Below are 17,292 nucleotides of genomic sequence, written 5' to 3' on the forward strand. Positions count from 1 at the left end.
ATGCGATGGGTATCTAACACACATGACCATTAGTATGCTTTATTCCATACACAATGCCAAGACTCCATCAGCTTCCGAACCGCATAACAGGAGAAGAAAAAAAAAAATGCTCTGTAGTCTTCTCCACCGCTGCCCCTAGTAGCCCCAAATGACATTACCTGCCTTGTTTACAAGACTTGATACAAAATGACTTTTTCCTTGTGACTGAAAACATTACTTGCTTGCCTTGGGAGAGGGTGCCCAGATGACTGAGCTGCAGGCTGAGCTCTCTTCTAAGCACAAACAAGGGGTTTGGGAGTGCGGAAGCCGCAAGCGAGGCCCTGCCCCTGCAACTCCATGCATCCTTGACAATGACCCCGAGGCTCTGTATTTAGGGATGCTGTGGGGACACAGCCACTGCAGCCAGCCTCTGAATTAATTAATTAGCAGTGACCCAGAGTTAGCGGTGTCCAAAAGGACATTTCTCTGTGGGTCTTGCCAAGATATTCATTTCAAAGAAGGCCCTGGCTCCTTCAGACGGCCTTTCCCGTCGGCCACGTGCCTCCCCTTTGCAGGACTGTGTTGCACAACTGGTTTTCCAAGCAGAGGTCAGGTCTTGTCCCTTTCCTGTCACAGCCTTGCCTAACAGAGGGGAATTTCTCCAAGCCTGGGGCCGCAGGACTTGGATGTGAAGAGCAGGTGGTGTGTGTCTGCCGGACTGCGCTGTGGCTGCTGGGAAATAACCAAGGCCTCCTGTAGCCACCAGAGGGCTGAGGGCGGCGGGGTGGGGATGGACTTCAGATCCACAGTCTTTAGAACCTTCTGGGGAGAGGCTAGAGCTGGGGTCCAGGGACCTTCAAATTAGAGAGACTCAGAACTAAAAGGCAGGAGGGGAGACCTGGGCAACTACTTCCTACTCCCTTTGTCAGATGGGGAAACTGAGGCCCAGGGAGAGAAAGGGAGTTGGTCAAAGCAGCATGGCAAGTTCTTTCCATCACCTTCCACAGAACCCTCTGCCAGAGCTAGTGGGAGTTGTTTTCAGGTGGAGGGTGAGCCTGGATCACGGAACATTGTGGAACGTAAAACAATGTAGAGGGAGGCTAGCTTTCCCATAGAATCCTATTCAGAGGCACAGAGCGCTGTGTGTAGAGAGGTCCCATGTGCCCAAGGCTTTCCCCAGCCCTGCATTCTCCTTGGCCGGATGTCTCAAGACCTATAGGGCCACCATTAACACTCCCTCTTTTTAGGGGCTTCTCTGCTATTTGAAGGGCAGGGTCCTTGGGGAATGCCACGCTCCCAGACTCTCTTGTGAAGGGAAGGAAACAGAGGTCCCTCTTCTGCCAGCACCGCTCTGAGGGCTTCTTCCCTCACCTCCCCTCTTGGCAGAGGAGGGTGGGCGGGCGCTGCCTAGGCCCCCCTCCCAGGCTGCCTCCAAGGATCCTTCGAGATAATGGAAGGCAGAGTGTTTTGCGGACTGCAGTGCAGCTCCCTGGTAAGAGGTGATTGTAGTTAATGATGTATGCCTGGGGGCTGCTATTTCCTGGCAGGAAGCTGGCAGGAGGGGAGGCGACCCGAGGGAGGGGGTGGGAAAAGGGGAGGCCCAGGGCTGGGTTTCCCAGGGGGCCAGGCGGGACTGTTGGCTTAGGCAGGGTCTGTCGCTGGTGCCTCAGTTTCCAGCTCCATCTGCACACCCAGTGGCCTCTGTCCATTCAGGTTTATTTGACAGATGTTTCCTGAGCCCCCACATCCCCGCGGTCAGGTCCTAGTGCCGCAGTGGATTCGAGGCTGAGAACAGGCGTCGGAACAACTCCGGGCTCAGCCCCTGCCTGAAGGGGCCCAGTCTGGGGCGGGAGGCCCAAGGCACCCCGGACAACAGAAACACGACTCAGAACTTGGTCACCATGATTCTTGTCATTGCTCTGAATATCCAGATGCCTTCTTAGCCTCTCCCCTTGGACGTCTAACGGCTTCTCTACCTTAACTCGTTTGAGGCTGAGCATTTCCTTTGCCCCTCCCCGGTCTTTCTCGTTCCCCTGGGAGCCATCATTATTTCTCCCTGTCCAGCCAAAGCTCTCTTCAAGCAGCGAGAGGCGCAGGGACGGTGTCCCCAGGCCAGAGGCGTCACTTCCCATCCTGACTGATGTCCACACACTCCCCTAACCAGTCTCCCTGCTGCCTCTCTCTCCCATCCCGCCCGGTGCCCCCTTACTCAGAGCAACAGAAGGTCTTAGAACATAAACTGGATCCCATCCACCCTCTGGCATATAGCCTTTCCCCGGCTTCCTGGTGCCTTCACCGCGCTGGTTCCTTTTCATCCGGTGGGCTCAGCCTAAATGCCACCTCCTCGGAGAAGCCGTAGAGACCCCTCCTGGTCCTTTTCTCTGCCAAGCGCATCCCAGCACCGCTCGCGTCTGTCATGTGGCTGTCGGGTTGGTCATCTCTCATTCATTTCTTTGCCTGTTGGTTAGTTGTCGCCCCTACAAGCGCAGGGACCTTGTCTGGAAGGTTTGAAGTGCACATTCCATGGCCAGCGTGATATGCCCCCCGTAAACTCCTCTCAGCTAGGCCGAGGAACATGTTCCCTCACCGCCCCCATCCCAGAAGATAGGAAAGCTGCAGCTTCTTGGAGCAAGAGAAAGTGTGGCTCCAGGACTCCAGCGACTTCTCGCGACGCCCCCCACTCCCAACTAGCGGCGTGGTGTGGGTACTGCAGGAACCCGGGCCTCCCTCCTCTTCCCGGGGGGGCTGGTATCCCAAGTCTGACTTTAAGAAGAGCTGTTTCATGGATCCTTTTTACCCCTGCTTCACCGCTGTAGGGCCACATGCTTCAGGATTTTCATTCGTGCATTTATTCCGAACATCCTGAGTACCTGGATTCCTAAGTCCCGAGCTTAGATGTGACCTCTGCCACGCACCCATTGTGTAGCTTTGTTGGGTCTCTTCCTAGCTCTGGGGCTTAGTTTGCTCCTCTGTCAAAAGGGAGGTAAAGGCTGGACCTCATGGGCTGAGTCCTTGACTCCGTCAGAAAGAGCTGGGGACATGGCTCAGGGGCACCATGAGAGCTCTAGGATGTCTGACTGCCACTGGAGTGAGCCAGGCGCAGCCTCACTCACAACAAGGAGACATTCGGTTTCCTGCTGGCCTGTGCTCCAAGTGTCCAGCCCTCTCTAGTGTCTGGGAATGAAGGGAAGCGGGACAGGAAGTGAGATCTGGGTCACCAGCCCACCCAGCCTCCCCTGCCCACGTTCCCAGGCCCCCTCTGCCTCCCTCGGAGCCGAGCTCCCTCACGGCCCGACCATGGAGACCGCCTGTCCGGGTCTCCTCTGGCTCAGTAACCACCCTGGTCTGCGGGAGGAGGGGGAGCACAACAGGAAGCCTAGCCAACTTCCCAAAATAATCTCACATGTCTTCCCAAGGGAACAGAGTCAAGATAATCCAGCATTCTGGAGTTCAAGGCCAAGGCAGGGCAGAAGTCCCAGCAGAAGTCGGCTGGAGGCTGGGACTGTGGCGGGAACAATCATATGCATTTGGCAGGCAGAGGAGATTTTTCCTTTCAGGAGCTTCAAGCGGGTCCTTCTTCCTGCACCTCCTGTAGGGAATTTCCTTAGGCCAAAGCCCAGCAGACCCTGGAAGAGTCTGCATGGAAACTGCATGGTCTTCTTGGTTTCTGTCCCGGGGGTCAGATCTGCACCCCCATTCCAATTCCAACAAAGCAAAACAGGATGGATGAATTCTCCTGACGCCCTGGCCTCGGGCAAGAGCTTTCCTCCGTGTGAAATCCTTCTCCTCCAGACGTGGTCATCTCACTAGAAAGCCCCCTGCCCCCTTCCAAGGACAGCCACGTATTAAACTAGCTCATCCCTGCTGGCTTTCACCTGCCTTGCGCCCTTGACTATAAATTCCTGCAGCACGGGCCTCTGTTTTATTCTTCTTTGTGGTTGCAGTTGGGGAAAAAAGTTAGTGTTGTGTCAATAATGATAAAGATGACAGCAATCGTGGGTAATAAATATTAATGAGGTAGAAATGTTGGCGTTCGGAACCGATGGCCAAGAAAGAATTCTCGAGACATCTTGGGTGCAAAAAGGTGGTTTTATAAAAGCCCAGGGACAGGACCCGTAAGCGGAAAGAGCTGCCCTGGGTTTGTGACGTGTGAATGGTTATATACTTTCAAGTTGGGAGGGGATCGGGGATAACAGAAGTGTCTAAGGAATTTTAGAAGCAGGGTTTCCAGGACCTTGAGGGGCTAGCTGTTGTTAGGAAAAGGTCATTTATTACTGTTTAGTACAGGCTCGGTCATGAGACCCTTTAGATGTAGATCAGTGTGACAGATGGCAGGAGGATTGCCAACATGTATCTTGCGGGGGTGGGGTGAGTAGAGAAAAAGGAGATTTCCAAAGGAATTTTTATATGTTAAAGTAGACTCAGGATCCTGGGGAGTTGGGATAATGTGAAGTTGAGATTGCCTTTGCCCTTAGCCAAGTATTAACACGGAGGCAGCTGAGCTCCCAGAGGAAGGTCCCTCTACCTCTTCCAAGGACTTATCAATGGGCTGCAGGCAGTAAGGAAATTTAACTTTTCCTTTTGCCTTTGTTTCCCACGTCAGTAACAGCTAACAATCACCGAATGTTTTCTAAACGCCCCACCGTCTGGCAAGGGCTTTCTGTCTCTTACCTTATCTCACCTCACCGCAGGTACTATGTTCCCATTTTGCAGATGGGGGGAACCAAAGCTCAAGGAGGGTAAATATCTAACAGTAATGGAGCTGGGTTCAAATCAAGACAATCTGGCTCCAGAATGCAAACGTTTACCCAACAAGCTAGTTAAGTTTGAACCAAGATTAAATAGGCTTTCTCTCTAAAGTTCCCCTTTTATAAGCTAACACTTGACCCCCCCAACCCCCGCAACAGGTGTCTCTAATGGTGGAATTTTAGGCACGTTCCAAGGCTACCATGAATGGGTGGGAGTGATGGTTTCTTCCAGGAAGTCCCCAGATCACAATCAGTGACTCGGGAGAGGACAGAAGAGAGGTCAGTTGATACGCTTCTCCTTCCTACCCTCTCTCTGGCTCCCACCTGACTGGTGAAAAGCATAGCGGCCCAGGGGAGGCCCAGCTTCATGGCAGGCCGGGAGAGGCTCAGAGAAGCCCAGCCTCGGCTGGAGAGCAGGGAGCCTCATTTTGGGTTGGCTCCCAGCCCCCACGTGCCGGAGGTCCCCCTCGTGCCTTCTCATGACGGCACCCTTCAGGTCACTTTGCCCATTGTGTTCCGTCTTGCCTTTGCTGCTCTGTCTCCCCCACCAGACGGTGCTCCAGAGGACCCCGGGCCCAAGCACGGGCGCGGCATACTGTAGATCTTCACAAAACGGTGCCTGTTAATTTGGGAGCTGGCCCTGAGCCCACGGGGCCGCTCCTGATTCCACAGCCTCTGCGGCCCCCGAAGCCAGGAAGGTGGTCATGACTTTGTGTTGAAAGGGAGACCCCGCAGAGATGAAACAGAGCTATAGCCACAGCAGGGGTGTGCCTGCAGAAACTGGAGGGGGCGAGAGCCACAGCCTCCCGGCCCATCTCCATCCTCTGGGTCGCAGCCCTCCTCCTCCAGGAAGCCGGTCCTGGTGAGCCGCACCCACAGGATATGCTTCTGCTGCTCAGGCTCCACGAGGCTCTAGGCAGCCACACACCTCTGTTCTGCCCTGGGGAGAAGACGAGGTAAAGACCAGGACTGTCGCTGGAGCTCCCAGTTCCGCTTTGTCTACCTGCTCCCCACCGTGTCTCCGGCAGCGGCTCTCCCATTATCTTGCCTGCTCCCTCTGTTCCTTCCCTTTCTTTCATGCCTCTTTCTCTTCTTCTTTCCGTCTCCCCCTTCGTCACCTGCCCCCTACTCCTACCCTGTCTGTGAAGGGCTTGAGGCCACTGCTGCCCTCAGCTCACCTCCTTCTGGGTGACCAAAATGGCCCGAGTTCTGCTCACAGGGATGCCCGGGGCTGCTGCTGTTCCTCTAGGCTGAGGGTCCCCGCAGGGAGGGTTGGGGACAGCACCCAGCTCCAGCACACCCCTGCCCCTGTTGGGCCAGCATTGGAGCCAAGACTCCCAGGTGGGGTGAAGCCACCCCTCGCAGACAGGTGTGTGAAGGAAGCCGGGAAAGGGGAGAGAGCACTGGAGGAGGAGTCTAGAGCCAGAATTCCACAGACGCTGGGCCTCCGTCTCTATCCCCAGGCATAGCAGGCATGCCACGCACATTTGTTGAGTGACTGAATGACAGCCACAGACCGCAGTCCTGACGGCTCGCCTCACCTCGGACGCATCCCTCCATCTCCCTGAGCCTTGGGACCCTCTTGGGTAACATAGGGAGGAGTCACTCTGTCCTCATCCAGCCCCTCGGGGCAGCGGAGAGGATCAGGTGCCATAGTGCGTGGAGCTGGAATGCTCCTGCCGCCAGGGGTGCGGGTGGCCGTGGTGGCAGGCGGGAGAGGGCCGAGCCAGGTCCCAGCTCTGGAGGTAGAGACGGACCTGGGGCATCTGCCGGGTTTGTGCGGAGTCCCCTCCTTTCTCTCAGGCAGAACCTGGGCAGGGTCTGCCCAGAGGGTCCAAACCACCCTTCTCTGCCAAGTTTCTTGTTGCTGGGGCCCTCGCTGCCACAGACTTGTCCTTTCCGGGCTATCATTGGTGAGTCCTAAACTTGGCTCTCAAGGGGAGCTGGTCTCATGTTGGGTTTAGCCCAAAGATAGGAGACAGGAGACAGCAAGTTCCAGGGCAGGTGGCAGGCCTTGCTGTCCGGCCCCGTGGCTGTGAGCACAGCTCCATGCTGCCATGCTGGGCGCAGGCCTCCTCAGCTCTGCTGCTTGCCTACTGTGTGGCCTTGGACAAGTCACTGTGCCTCTCCGAGTCTCGGCTTCCTGAGAGTTCTAACGACAACGGTGCTCGCCTTGCCACTGTACCGTAAGAGTCCTCAGAGGACGAACAGAAAACCTGGCAGGGAGAGGTGCCGGGTGAATGGTGGGCGCCCGCTCGGCTCAGGGCTGGCATCCCATCCACACTCTGGCTCCCCCCCTCCCCTGCCGCGCTTCCGGCCCAGGCTTGGCCAGATGGTGGGACCTGGGAAATGCAGCCGAGCTGCACGCTCCTGGTCTATTTTGAGAATCCTCCTGTTTCCTTTCCTGCCTGGGGCCATGTGGTGGCTGTGGGTCTCTGCTCACAGGAGAGGCTCGGAGCTGGCCCTTATCCTTCCTCTGCCCCTCACTCTTAGCCCTTCCCGTCCTCACAGCCTGGGCCCCGTGACCCCCCGCATCCTGGCTCCAGGCGCAAACACCACAGCCCCTACCTGGAGGGGCCAAGGTCAGGACCCCAAAGAGGCTTGGGGGCGGGGCTAGTGACTTGCCTACACTGTGGAGAAGGCAGGGAGCTAAAGCGGGCCCCTTGTTGCCCTGGCCTGGCCCATGCCAGTCCCGGCCCCCTCCCTTCGGCAAAGTTGGCACCCTGTTATCACTGCCGGGGTTGAGGCTGGGCTGGGGTCATCTGTATTCCACACACCGCTTCCCTCACAGACGCCTTGGGGTCCTACAGAGAGACAGAGCCTCCCAGAATGCTGGCCCAGCCCGGAAGTTAGGCAGCTCCCTGGCCTGGGGCCTGACTCATCTACATTCCAGGCCAACAGGGGAAGCAGAGGCCCCACATCCCTCAGTCGCCACGCTGGAAACAGCGGGAGTCACCCTTGCCTCCTCACCCTTCCTCCTCTGGACACAGAGCTCTGACCTCCTCTGCCTGGCTTTGGGTCCCCCCTTCCTCACTTACTCGATCTGTCACCTTTTACCTCTCTGTGCCTCGATTTGCTCATCCGGGAAATGGAGCTAAGGCGGATTCCTACTCCATGGGCCTGTAGGGAAGTGACACTGAGTTGATACTGGGGGAGAGCCTAGGCCAGTGCCTGGCGCACAGTCACTGCTCAAAGTTGGCCCGCAGAGTCTGCGCCCTCCAGTTCTTCTGCATGGGTTTTATCTCCTCTACCAATGTCTTCGTTCAACCTCTCCTTCCGCTCACTGGCTTCACCCTCTCTGTCCCCCACCCTGCTAAGCCGGGGCAGCTTTCTAAGTAACCAGTTGGATTTGTGTGGCAGGTTTTCGGAATCTGGTAGATTCCCTCATTCCCTCTACAGTCCTTGGCTGTCTACTATGCACTCAGCTGTGTTCTGAGAGCTGGGTGCACTGAGTGCCCTAAACCAAGAGGGAAGCGTATTTTCCAGGCCCAGCCCTGCTGCTGGGGGGCCAAGGACAAGTTCCTAACATCGGGGAGCCTCAGTTGTGACAGCTACAGAAAGGGATCATGGGGAACCCGGGCCGGCCGTGAGGACTAAGTATTTCGTGTGTCGAGCACACGGCTCACATGCAGAGTGCGTGAAATGTTGTCCCAGTGCCAGCAGCAGAATAAAGACGGGGAGGGTGATGTCATGGCCCTCCTCACAGCTTTCCAAGTTTCGCGCTGGCCTCAGGCACGGCATTCAAGGCTCTGGTGATCTGGTCCCAGGAGCCGCCTCCCCCATCCCCAGCAGCCCTGACTCCAAATCTCTGTCCTCCTTCGGCTAGACCAGGTGTCCCAGCCCTCCCCAAGCAACTGGGACTGTTCGCACCCCTTTCCTTTACCTGCACTGTTCCCCTTTCTTGGAATTTCTTGCCCCTCCCCTTTCCTTTACAACCCCTTCTTATCTTTTCAAGGCAGCCACGGTAACACGCCCCTGCTAAGGAAATACAGTCTCTCCAGCCTCCCACCCCGGGTCTGGGCTCCTCGTCCCAGGTGTTCCTGTCTCTGGTTCATTCCTTCCGTATCATTCCTGTCCAGCCACAGGCGGTCCCCGAAGCCCCTGGGCAGGAGCGCCAGCTGGTTTGCCCTGTGTCCCCAGAGCCTAGCCCTGGCTTGGTATGTTGTGGGATTTGGTGGCTACACGTGTGAGGCCACCATCATGGGGCAGGGGGGATTGATGTTAGAGATTCACGCTCCCCTGGAAGGGAAAGGCCGGGGCCAATGCCATCGCCACGGCCAGCTCTAGTGGACAGGACCCGAAGGGCCCCACGTGCTCATGCAGGGGAGGCTGTCAGCGGGCGTAGGCCATGGCAACACACAGGCCCCCCAGTGGGTAATGGGCCAAATGTGGTAGGTGTTTATTTCTCACTCACTCAAGTCTGAGACGAACGGTGCTGGTCTGCACGTGGCCTTCCTCCACATGGCGACTTGGGGGTGCTGGCTCCCTCCGTCTTGTGGCGCCACCATTATTTAGGTCCTTGTTGCCATCGGCATCCGACTGGCAGACAGAGAAAGACTGTGGAGGAGGTACAGCTGCTCTGAAAAGCCTTGGCTCTGAATTGGTACACGTCACTTCTGCTCATGTCCCGGTGCCCAGAACTCCCAGGAGCAGCGCAGGGGGGGAGACGGTGCGGCCATGTGCCCCGGGAAGAAGGGGACGAGACGGATTTGGGTGATCACTGACCATCTCTGCCAGTACAGCCACGAGGCTGACTCGGTTTTTCTGGCTCCCGTGTGTGTGTGTAGACGGCTGGGCAGACCCCCAGGTCACAGTGAAGGGGACTGGGCTTCCAGCTTGGCTGCCCCCACATGCCACAGCGGGCGGGACTGACACAGTGTGGGTAATGTAGGTGACCGTCTCCTGGTCTGTCACGCAGAGATAGAGGCTGACCACAGGTCAGGTCGGGGTTGGGGGGCTTAGGGAAACCCACATGGGGTTGGAGGGTGGCTCTAGGTCAGACACTCTTCTTGGGGGCCTGAGGGCTCTGTCAGGCCTCTGGAACAGGGTTTTACAGATGCAGGAGTCCAGACCCCTGGCAGGCTGCAGTCTTCTCCCTTTGTTAAGAGTGGGCTGGGCTGCGTCCTGAGTGACGTCCCACCGATCTTTCGGATGGTCTCAGCTTCTTATCTGCAGCCCCAGCCCCAACCAGTAGAGGAGACCAGGCCTATGCCTATGGCCCAGTGTGCTCGGCTGCCGTCTGAAAGGCTCTTTGAAAGCCAACAAGCCTCCTTTGCCAGCAGAACTTCCAGCCATGGGAAGCAGAAGCCAGCCCTCCCCCCCGCCCCCGGCTGCCCCTGCTGGGGGTGAGCCGTATCACTCAGCTGGGACACCTGGCAGCCCAGGCGGCTCCGCCGCTTCCCGCCCAGCCTCCGTCCACTGTGATGCTGGCCGCTGTTCTCAGCCAGCCCCGCTCCCAGGCCAAGCATCTCAGGGAAACTGAGCAGGGAGGATGCTGACTGGCCACAGAGCCTGGTGGTCCTCAGTGGGGATGTCTGGAGCCGCGTAGGGGAATTTTATCTTCCTGCGGGGCCAACGGGGTGGACACACTGGCCGTGGAAGGTACAGATTTCTGGGGACATGCAAGAACCGTCCTGCATCCCGCCCACCTGCGCAGGTGTGGCCGAGTACTCCTTCCCAAACTTGACCGTGCAGGGCCTGAAAGCTCAGCTCGCCGGGCTCCGCCTCGATCCCTGACTCACCAGGGCTGCAGCCGGCCGAGGAATGTGGGTTTCTAGCAGTTCCCAGGTGATACCCAGAGACCACAGTTTGAAAACAACTGTCGGAGATGGAAAATCTGTTTTGGAGCATTTGAGCCGAGGCTATAATTCTGTTTTACATCTAAACACACACTGTGTTTTGCATTTTTATATTCATGAAAATTCTCTGGATTGCAGCTGCTGGTAGAGAGTAATCTCTCTTGTCCTTTTGGGAACTTTACCTGGAGTTTTTCACCATCTCAGAAAATAGTGTCCCTTGGCAAAGCTCCTGGAGGTGTCTGGGCAGCTGATTTCACGTTCGCAGCTGAGACACGATGTGTGGGATTATGGCACTCTGTCCAGGCCTGCCAGTCTCCAACTGCTTCCTCAGGCCTTTGGCATACTCAGATCATCATTCGAATAGTTTTAAAATGCCCACAAGTGTAGCACACAATACTTGCCTTTTATTTCTCCTTTTCATCAGGCCTGGAGCAGCATGTGTGCGTGTGTGTGTGCGTGTATGTGTGTTTCAGTTTAGTGAGTGGGTAATTTTTTGTTTCTAAGAATTTCATCTTGGGAGGTCAAGGGTGTGTTACTACATATCCACTATAAAAGGGAGGCATTTCCCCTGTTAGAATTGAGACCACTGGTTTGGTCCAGCTCCCACCCTGGGCAGAGTAAAACAGACCCCGGACGCGGAGTGACTAGGTCTCGGAGGCCCAGGGAGGGCCCGCCCGTGCCCTGACTCCAGGTCGCACACTCCTTCTCGCAGCAGAGAGCGCACCTCCCCGAGAGCCTCCCGTGTGCTGGGCTCCGTGCTGATTACTGCAGGAGGCAGGAGAGGGTGTCGTTAGGCCCATTTTGCAGCCCAGGAAGGTTGGGTGACCTGCCCAATAGACACATGGCTGTTCAGTGGGTGGAAGCCTAAGACCCGGGTTCCGTAGAGGGCAGCTTACTTCGACGTTGCGATGGGGTATTCTCAGGGACTGCTGTTCTCGCCAAGCAGTTGATAACCCACACATGTTGAGGACGTGCACAAGACTCTGGTGTGCGACAGCGGTCAACAGAACTGATTTAGTGTCTCTCTTCAGGGAGCTTCTGCTCTCTTGGAGAAGACAGAGCATAAAGAGCTTGTTGCGACGTAAATATTCTAACAAAGAGTAGGGGACATGAAGAGCGTGTGCTAGGAGACGGCGCCCGACCTGGGAGGGAGCACAGGATGGCCAGGCTGGGGACTGGGAGGGCCCGGGCAGTCGGGAAGGAAGCAGGAAGGATAGAGCCCTGTGCCCGAGGAGAGAGTAGCAGGAACTGTCCGATATGACTGGTGTCCAGCTGTGAGGAAACCAGGGCACTTAAGAGGAAGGAGGCCAGTATGTTTGGAGCCCGGAGAGCAAGAGAGAGAGTAAAGCACGAGAGGTGGCCAGGCCAGACCCCCAGAACCAGGTTGGACAGGAGAAAAGTTTGGTTTTTATCCTCAAAACAATAGGAAGCCTGGTATTATGGTTGGATGGGCCCCTCCCTGCACTCCCTCCAAAAGATGTTGAAGTCGTTACCCCAGTACCTGTGACTGTGACGTTATTTGGAAATCCGATCTTTGCAGATGGTCAAGTTGAGACCACAAGGGGGACCCCAATGCAATAGGCTAATATCCTTACGAAAAGTGGAAATGCGGACTCAGAGACAGACACACACAGAGGGAAGACCATGTGAAGACGCAGGAAGAGTGGTCTCCAGGCTCTGGAACGCCTGAGGCTACCAGAGGTCAGAGTGGAGGCATGGAGCAGGGTCCCCATCCCAGGCCTTCAAAGGAACCCACCCTGCCCCGTACCTCAGTCTCTGGCTCCAGCCTCTACAACCATAAGATGATACGTGTCTGTCGTCTGAGCTGCCCAGCTTGTGGGGCTCTGTCGCAGCAGCCCCAGGAAACTGCAGAACCGCGGGGAGCTGTTGGCGAGAACATGGCTGGACTTGGTGTTTTGAGGTGTCTGTGCTTGGCCTGGCGTAGAGCAGGGACAGAGTCACAGAAACGGCCATGGGGAGAGGACTGTGATGTTCTGGAGACAGCTGATGGTCCCACGCTTGGTGTGGCTGGGGCCGGAGACAGAGCAAAGCAGACAGGTATGGGAGACACGCGGAAGGTAGAGCTGCCAGGGGTATCCGGGCTGGCTCCTAGGGTGCCGGCTTCTGCTCAGGAGAGCACAGTGGAGCAGGTCTCTGAGAGGAAGACTCTCTAGCCAGGTCTGAGGGTAAAGATCATGAGTCTGTGTCTGATTTTAAGGTGCTCTTAGAGCTACGGATTCCGTCCCTCAGAAAACTTGGACTGGAGATAAAGTGTGGACCCTCATTCCAGATATTTCCAGGAGCCTTTGTCTTGGGGACTCGAGGTACCGTTGATGGGCCTCTGGGGGTAGCTTATGGCCCCCAGTAGAGATTCTCAGCCGTGGCTTCACATTTTGCTCAAGTGGGGAGATTTTAAGATCTAACACCCAGGCCATATCCCAGACCAAGTAAACTGGGATCGCTTGGGGAGGGAGCCAGGCATCAATGTTCGTTCTTTCTTTTTTAGCCGAACACAGAGTGCCACGTTGTCGTTCCACTGTGAGGGGGTCGGAACCCGCTGGTGTCAGTGTCTTTTGGGCCCTCCGAGTTCCCGAGAAGATTCTTCCGGTTTCTTCCTCTCCTCTGCTAGTGTGGGGCTGGGCAGGAGGGCCAGGATGGGAGGGGTTGTCCCATCGCAAGGGATGGAAAAGAGGATCTGGGAGCCTAACTGCTGTTCTAAAATCTCTCAACCAGTCCCCTTTATCTTAGTTCACCTCTAGACTCACCTTTGTGCCTCATCCCAGCTCCCGCATGTGCATATCCGGATCGCCTGGGGATTCTGCAGTGCCAATCCCTGTATTTGACCCTGTGAAATAAATACTGTCCGCCCATTTCACAGACGAAGAGGCTGAGGCACAGAGAGGTTAAGAAAATTGAGCCTAGATTCAAACCCAGGCAGTGAGATTCCGGAGACCTTGACGCTGAGGTCTTTCCTTGAGAAGTGTGGTAAGCTGTAATTGTTAGTACTCAAACATTAACTAAGTACTCAAACATTAAGTACTCAAACATTAAGTACTCAAACATTAACTAAGTACTCAAACATTAACTAAGCACCGGTTTTGCGCCAAGTCCTGTTCTGGGCAAAGGGGTAGCAGAGATGTACTAAGATACAGTCTCTACCCTCAAGGAGCTCCCAGTCTTGTAGGGGAGGTAGAAACATAAACAGACACATAAAACCAGGCAGTGTGGAAACCAGGAACAATTTACCAGCAGAAAAATCGATGAACAATACTCATTATTTGTATGCAAAATGAAATCACAACGGAGAATTGGGCTTGCATTCGGGAGCAAAGCTAGCTGCCCAGCTTTGGGTGGTGGCTTGCTTCCAAATTCCGCCTATGGGTATTTTCTGGCTGTTTCTGTTCAGGCTTTTGCTGGCAGAGAGAGCAGCAACAGGCATTCAAGGTTTAAAGGAAAAAAAAAAAAGGAAAAATTCCAGAAATATGAAAATTGGGAAATGTTATAAGATTTGGGGGTGAGACTGTGTGGAAAGGGATGGGATGGAAGTCGGCGCCTCTTCTGACTTGCCAATGGCAGAGTCTAGCCTCAGTTTGCCCATCTGTTCAATGGAGAGCCATTCACGCGTTCCTGCGTTCATTCAAGAAGCTATGAGAGAGATCCTGCGCACCGCCTTCGGAGCTGAGTCAGAAATATACACTTTCAGTGGCCAGGAGAAACTATAGATAAGGAGGCTGGGGCTCTGCCTTGGGAGACTGGCCGGGAGGGAGTGCCGGAGTAGGGCTGTTGGGGTCAGCCCGCACGTGGGTGTGTAAGAAGGAGGCTCAGCGCTGCTTCCCCACAGGCTCCTTCTCCTGCCCGCCCGGGAAGCTCAGAGTCCCTGTTTCCCTGGCACCCCTCACCCTGCTGCACCCTGAGTAGCAGGTCCTCTAAGAGCCAGAACGGCTTGTTCCCAGTATTCATGGCACAGGGAGGGGGCCCTAGTGGCAGGCCATCAGGGAGAAGGAAATGGGTTTGCAATTACAGCCTTGTTTTGTCTTTTTTTTTTTTCTTTTCTTTTCTTTTTCATCTGCAGGCAAGGAGGTAGGGAAAGCATTTGTCCCTGCTCCTTTGTCCCTGCTTCTGGGCCAGGTGACACAGGCTCTCCTTCCTCTCGTGCTCCGTGACCCCAGCCCACCTGGGGGTGCATTCTGGTGGGGGGCAACAGCGGGGCTAGGGTTTGGAACTCAGCCTCCCCATGTTGCTCTGGGCTTTGTTGGAGCCTGGTCTTTCCTGACTCCTTCCAACCCTTCCTGCCCCCAAGCTGGCTCAGGGGCTCCCAGGTGGGGTACAAAGGACCCCCAGGAATAACCCACTGAGGTTGCACCCCAGGTGGTTTTCGGGGTAAACTTATGACACGAGGGTCTCTGTCAGTTAGCAAATATGTCTCCTCTGGCTTCTGTGTGTAACTACTCCTGACAACAGAGGGCCAAACTCGTCCCTGCGGCCAGCTCAGGGTTTTATAGCCCCCTTCCCCAACAGACTGCACCTTGGGAACTGCCAGTGATTCTGAAGATTGTAGTCAGGCCATCACTTCCCAAGGGCCACCACTCACTTGCTCGGGGTGGAAGGGACACCCAAGCCCCAGCTGGCATCTGAAAAAGGGCAGTTCGGGAATCTGCCTTCTAGGGGTCTGAGTGCTATGTGGTGTCAGGCAAAATACTTAACCTCTCTGAGCCTCAGGATCCTCACTGGTGGAGTGGGGGTGGTCGCCTTGCCCAGCAGTGCTTTCTGTGGTGCGGATTCCCAGGTAATCTGCAAAAGCCCAGCTATCCCCTAAGAGGGAGCCCAAGCCCGCTATGGGCTTGCTCAGGGCTCCCGGGGAGGGCGGCTCTTCTGGGAGCGGGGAGGGAGTGGGGAGGGAGAAAAATGTGACCCCGCAGAGGTGCAGGGAGGTTGCAGCGCTGCAGGTGTCTGACGCTGAGTGGGTGGGTGGGTGTGGGCAGGTAAGACCTTTTGGTTCATCTGATTTATTTCATAATACACATTCTTTTTTTTTTTAAAATTATTTATTTATTCGAGAGCGTGAGAGAGAGCGTGAGAGGGGACAGCTCAGAGGGAGAAGCAGACACCCTGCCGAGCAGGGAGCCCGATGTGGGACTTAATCCCGGGACTCCAGGACCATGACCTGAGCCGAAGGCAGTCGCTTAACCAATTGAGCCACCCAGGCGCCCCATAATACATATTCTTAAATGTAAAATGTTACTATAGTTTGCAGAAAGTAACTCAATTACTAGAAACCTATTTTTTTTTAGAGTTTTTAAAGTAATCTCTATGCCTGACATGGGGCTTGAACTCATGATCCCGAGATAAGGGCCACACGCTCTATGGACTGAGCCAGCCAGGCACCCCAAGAAACCTGTTATTTAAAAGGAGTGAGAAAGACAGAGAAAAATTGCTACAGTGGCCCAGGTTTAAGTGGCCCCTTCAGTCCTTGCTGGTTCTCCCCTCTGACTTTTCACCAGCCCCTCCGGTTCCCAGCATGGGGAGCCAGGTCAGGAGGTTTCTAGAAGCTCAGAACCCAGGTGTTGCCTGGGGGCTGTGGGTTGGGGTTCTGCTAAGGCCTGGAAGAACCTCACCCGGTCTTCCCCTCTGGGCAGCAACCCCAGTAGGGAGGCACTCCAGTAGGCTTTGTAGGCTAGAGAGGGGAAGAGGAGGGTTCTTGGTGGGTGTGGCGGGGGGGGGGTGCTGTAGGCTGAGCAAGGCCAGGCCTCCGTCCTAGAAGAGGCTGGGGTCCGGGGCACTAGAGTCAGCATCCTGGCCCCTAAGCAGACTGCCTAGTTACCCCTAGTTCTGAGGAGCAGGGGTGGGGTAAGGCTGCAGTTGGGAAAGGGAAACTGAGGCCAACGTGCTCCCAGGAGTGAGTCAGCCACAGGGGAGGAGAGTGTCTTAGGCAGCCAGAGCCACTGCCCAGAGGTGTGCTGCTGGAAGAACTGGGAGCAGGTCAGGCGGGCGTGCGAGTCAGAGGACGGACACAGATCAGGTTGTCCCAGGGTCTTGCGCCCCGCCCCCCCCCGGGGGACTCCCAAACCGTCCACAGACCCCAAGATCACGAGGTGAGAGAAACAGTTTCACCAGCTCCTTCTGAAATTTGAACTCAGGTGGATCCCTACCCCAACCCAGAGCCAAGGTGAGGTTGGCCGAGCCCCCCAAAAACACCATTTTGCAGCCCATGTGGGCTTGTGCCGCACTATTTGCCTTGTTCTTAGCACAGCCCTGTGAGACAGGCACCACGTCCTCTCTTTTCTGTGTTAGGATAAGGAGGCTCTGAGAATTTAGGGGGTGGCCCAATGACCCCAGGGCCTTCTCCCTTCCGCCTGGCCCTGTCCCCAGAGATGTGTCGCACCCTCGCTCCTCAGAGTGTGGGCCCACATGAGGACATCAGCAGCATCTGGAAGCTGGTGAGAAATGCAAGATTTCAGGACCCTCCCTGGACCCCGGAAACCAGAACCCACGTTTCAGCAAGAGCCTTGGTAATTTGCGAGCACTTTCCAGAGGGAGAAGCACAGCTTTAGAGACGTTCTTTTCTGTTTAGATGAAGCAGCTTGCATACAGGAAGGGGCTACCTAATTCGAAAGGGTGGACCCTTAATGAAGGACATTCAGACTCTTCCAGAAGGTCTCTCTTATGGGGGCACGCTGCGGTGACGAGGGTGGTCTTGTCTTCAGAGACCCCGCCCTGCCCACCCCCCCCCTTCTCCCCTATGCCAGCCTGCCTGGTGCTTCTGGATT

At 55.9% G+C, this 17,292-nt stretch overlaps 1 protein-coding gene across 2 annotated transcripts in view; it reads left to right on the forward strand.

Annotated features, from left to right (window-relative positions):
- ACCSL (1-aminocyclopropane-1-carboxylate synthase homolog (inactive) like) overlaps window positions 1-17,292 on the forward strand; it is an 80,206-nt gene that overhangs the window by 16,418 nt on the left and 46,496 nt on the right. Inside the window, exon 1 of one of the 2 annotated variants that reach the window (XM_032360046.1) lies at window positions 1,031-1,471. The exons of the other annotated variant lie outside the window; for it this stretch is intronic. The gene's annotated coding sequence lies outside the window, so the exon portion shown is untranslated. Of the gene's footprint in view, window positions 1-1,030; window positions 1,472-17,292 lie in introns of those variants that run through there. 2 annotated transcript variants of the gene reach the window in all.

This window comes from Mustela erminea, chromosome 9 (genome assembly GCF_009829155.1).
Source record: "Mustela erminea isolate mMusErm1 chromosome 9, mMusErm1.Pri, whole genome shotgun sequence".
Lineage (NCBI taxonomy): Eukaryota > Metazoa > Chordata > Mammalia > Carnivora > Mustelidae > Mustela > Mustela erminea.